At 40.2% G+C, this 4,488-nt stretch overlaps 1 non-coding gene and 1 pseudogene across 1 annotated transcript; one reads left to right on the forward strand and one right to left on the reverse strand.

Annotated features, from left to right (window-relative positions):
- Positions 1-3,456: 3,456 nt before the first annotated feature.
- LOC140521744 (U6 spliceosomal RNA) lies at positions 3,457-3,559 on the reverse strand. The gene has a single exon (XR_011973046.1). It is a non-coding gene; the product is annotated as a U6 spliceosomal RNA (small nuclear RNA).
- Positions 3,560-3,906: 347 nt separating this feature from the next.
- LOC140527846 (DNA-directed RNA polymerases I, II, and III subunit RPABC5 pseudogene) lies at positions 3,907-4,110 on the forward strand (annotated as a pseudogene).
- The last annotated feature ends 378 nt before the right edge of the window (positions 4,111-4,488 follow it).

Genomic DNA, 4,488 nt, shown 5'->3' on the forward strand with positions numbered 1-4,488 from the left:
TGTGTCTAAGTTTGGAGAGGCTGGCCAAGGGGAGATTTTTTTTCTTCTACTTAAAGCAATTCTTGGAAACCCCTTATTAAGTCATAAAGGCATTGCAATCTGCATTGGTGGAGATATAATTCACATTGATGAAATCCTGGATGCTTGAAGTATTGAGGTAAAGGGATTCAGAGAAGTTAGTGACTAAACAGACATTTGAGTCAGACTTTGGAGCATGGGAAGAATTTGAATACACCTGGGTTGTGTTTCACTTAGCAGTCAAAGTCCAACGAAAGTTGGGAGTTGGGAAAAGAATCTCATGTAAGCCCTCCTTGAAATGGTTAGCAACCTCAAAGGAATCTGGAATAATATGTGAACTCCTGAGAACTATACAGTCTATCCAACAGATGTTCATTAAGTATCTACTTTGTGCAAAATACACCATGCAGGTTTTGGGAGAGCAAAGACAAAAGATAATTCTTGCCCTCATGGATCTTAGCATGTTACTGAGGAGGATAAGTGTTGGTCATTATATTAAAAGAAGTCACTATGCTAAGCTTTGCGGATGCTATATCTGTTTACAAATGCTCTTTGAAAGTCTCAGGTGCTTAGCATTTCCCCCTTTATTTTCCTGTAATCTCTAGGTCCAGAAAAAAAAAAGTGGAAATAGGGGGATTGAGAGCAAAGGGATGTGAAACACAGTTCATCAGGATGGCACACAGGGGATTTGATTTGATTTTTTAAAAGGTGAACATTTATTCAATCTTTATTATAAAGAACATTTATTCATCAAACTAACGAAACTAGCACTTAAACGTTTTAAAGTTAGCTAAATTTTATTTCGAAAATGCTAATTTTGAAAAGGGTCCTTTAAACCAAATCCATCCTCTTAAGATGCATAATAACATTTTCAGTCCAATTTTCTTGAGTAAAAAGTATGTTTCCAATTCTATCATTTTCCTCTTTTAGTTTCATTCTTTGCCTATGAAAGGTTGATGGAGAGACTTAAGGACTAATAGTCAGAGTCACATCCTTAAAAAATTTTAACTTTTAACTTCTTTGCCTTCCCTGCCTTTGTGGAAGCATATTAAAAGCTACCTTTTTAGTTTAACTGAAAATATTAAGAAATTCTATTTTCTTCAATCTGAAACTCCAAAATTTTCCCTTTAGCAACACTGTAAAAGGACAAGAACAAAGACCGAAATCTCTGAGTATAAACCAAATGTAGGAGTAAAACCTCTTGTCTAGTTAAGAACATTGCCTTTCCCACCCCCTGAAGTGATTGGGCTATAACCCAACCAAAGGCAATGCCCTCTTCTCCATTCAGAAAGGATTAAGATATTGATCATACAGAAGGAAGCCCTTTCAATCCTTGCAGAAAGGATTAAGATATTGATCACAGGAAGGAAGTCTTTTCAGTCCTTGAGGGGAGTGACCAAGGAAGGAATTCAGTGACTAGTAATTTTAACAGAAGATCAAGAGACTATTGTTTGTTGACTCCAAAACTGAATTTTAACAAAACATGTTCCTTTTTTTTAAAAACATGGTTAAATGGCGACATATGATCTTTCTAAATTCAAAATTCCTATGTATGTTACTTCAATTTGTTTTAGGGTAGAGAGAGATGCCCAAAAGTATAAGGGGACTATATAATTTTGGACATTTCTCTAAGCAAGAAATTCTTAGGTTTAGAATAATGCTAAATGAATAAAAATAATTTCTGACAGAATTGTGCCTAAATTTCAGAGCATGGTACACACATACACACACAAACACACACACACACACACACACACACACACACACACACACACACACACACACACACCGCATATACCAACCAGAGCCGCAGGGCCACGTATATTTATGGGCTGAGTCATGGAAAACATCAAAAGGGCAAAACTGCTTAAATGATTATTTTCTTGACCTGACTATAGGAGGCTGTAGTCCCAAGGCAATAAGTAGTGGGGCCTCTGGTGGTGAGAAGGAGGAGGGCAGTCAGCCTGACCTGGATGGGCATTAGCATCACCATAGTGGGTGAGGTACAGCTGCAAAGACAGTTTGGAAGAGGATTCTAGAGGAGCCTCAGGATGGAGGGTGACTGAGTTACTAGATGTGTCTCCTTTTCTCTCCTATATCACAGTTTCCTGAAAGTGGAGAAAATAGTAAACAGAGGAAAGAAACAGAAGTAACTGAAGCACCAGGGGATCCAAGAGCCTGAAAAAGAAACCTATATGTCCAGAATGCTCTAGATCCTGGACAACTCTGCTTCATGAGAGGTGGGTGTGCCTGGGCATAGTTAGCACACCCTGTATACACCCGTATGACTAGGGGTTGAATTGCCCCAGACTTTGACCATAAAGGGAGTTACTTAAGGCTATTTAACGTGCTCTCTAATGGGACATTAAAAAACAAAAGTTGTTGCTAGATTTATAGGAAACATGTTGGAAGACACCAAAGGAGGAAACAAGAAAAATGTGCCAGACACATGTGAGATGCAACTTGTATAGGGCAGTGCAGATTTATGGATGGTTGCCTGGGGTCCAGGCATAAGTGTTGGTGTGATGTTGAAGAAAGAAACTGTTCAGTGATCAGTCTGCTGAATTATCAGGAGCAGGGAACTATCACTTGGCAGGAAGTGAATGCCATCCTCTCCAGGAACTAGAGTGAAGGATCTCCACCTGCCAACGGTCATTCTCTTTTTGACTTTGTGCACTTAGCACAATGCCTGGCACATGGTCAGCACTTAGTGTTTTTTTTTTGTTTCTTTGATTGATTGGTTGATTGACTTTTATTTTGGAATGATGCTTGATTGTCTTTTTACATTTTTTATTATTTATTTATATTTTTGGAAGCAATCAGGGTTGAGTGACTTGCGCAGAGTCGCACAGCTAGTGCCTAAGATTGGATTGAAAGTTAGGTACTTCTGTGTCTAGTGTCAGTACTCTATCCACTGAGTCACCTAGTTGTCCCCAGATTTCCTTCCTTTAAAAACAGTCTGTGATCACTTCTGTTCTCTTAGTGAAAGTGAAATTTCAAAACACTGGTCTTAAATGAAGTCACTGGAAAGTTGAGATTTTTAGATCTTTCTAGACTTGAAAACACCTTTTACTTTTGATCAGTTTTATACAATGTAAAGTCCTTTTGGATGACAAGGTCATAGATCTAGATGTGGAAGGGACTTCAGAGACCACTTGGTCCAAATTCCTCATTTTACACATGAGGAAATTGAGGCCCAGGGAAATCAAGTGGTTTGCCCAAGGTCACACAAGTAAGAAGAGACAAGAGGCATGGGGTTCAAGTCATATGTCCCACCATTTCACCAGCATAGGTTTGGGTACTTGGAGGATATGCCAACCACTTCTCCCCTTTGGGTTCTAAAGATTCTGAGGGGTTGTGGCTTCTAACACAGTTGCACTTGGTGTTTTTTCCAATGATTATCAACCAATGACCTCAATCAGCTTTTATTTTTTTTTTTTAAATATGAAGCACTTCATGAATTTGCATGTCATCCTTGCACAGAAGCCATGCTAATTTTCTCTGTATCATTTCAATTTTAGTATATGTGCCGCTGAAGCACTCAATCAGTTTTTAGGAAAGATTATTTTCTAAGGAAGTATAACAAGAAGAATTTGTACAAAATATTCTCTCCAAATATGGAGCACTCTTCCCCCTGCATGCACAATGTCACCTAAGGACCATGGACTCAAACTTAGAATCTGATGATGGTGAGGCACACGTCTGGCTAAAGAGTAACCTCACAAATCTGAGTTATTGGAAATGCTCTTTTCCCTTTATGAAGTCTTCATGAAATTCACTTAAAGGCATGTCATCAGTGATAGACAAGTTGCTCTGCTGGGCTGGCTCCCCACATGGCATGGTATTTAAGCCATGTGCTGTTAGTACCTCCACCTCTTTGCCTTCATCATGATCATCCTGGTGCACTGCTTCATTTGTAGCAAGATCTTGGGCAACAAGTGGGAGGCCTACTTGAGGCTGTTGTAGGCGGAGTACACAGAGGGAGACTCCCTGGATACATGAGGCCTTTAGCAATACTGCTGCTGCCAGATGCTGCTGGCACACATGGACTTGATTGAGTAGCTTCTGAACTATGAGCCCCTGGAGAAATGAGCCCCCATCCCTGAAGGCCCACTCAACTATCCACCACAAGGCCTCCAGAGATGGCAATAAACCCACTATTGGGGGGAAAATGGATGTATTAAGGATCAATTCTTTGGCATGTCCATCTCAAAATTGCTGCTTGTTTATCTCCTGACTCCAGCTCTGATCTAATCTGGCACTGATTCTGGTCATTGGTGGGATCTTTAATGGAATCTCAGGATCTCTTGAACTTGCATGGTTACCTGGGGGAGGGAGGGAGGGAGAGAGAGACACAGAGAGAGAGACAGAGAGAGAGAGAAAGAGAGAGAGAGAGAGCCAGAGACAGAGAGAGATGGAGAGACAGTGAGAGAAAGAGAAAGGCAGAGACAGAGAAACAGAGACAGCGAC

Source organism: Notamacropus eugenii, chromosome 1, assembly GCF_028372415.1.
Source record: "Notamacropus eugenii isolate mMacEug1 chromosome 1, mMacEug1.pri_v2, whole genome shotgun sequence".
Taxonomy (NCBI): Eukaryota; Metazoa; Chordata; class Mammalia; order Diprotodontia; family Macropodidae; genus Notamacropus; species Notamacropus eugenii.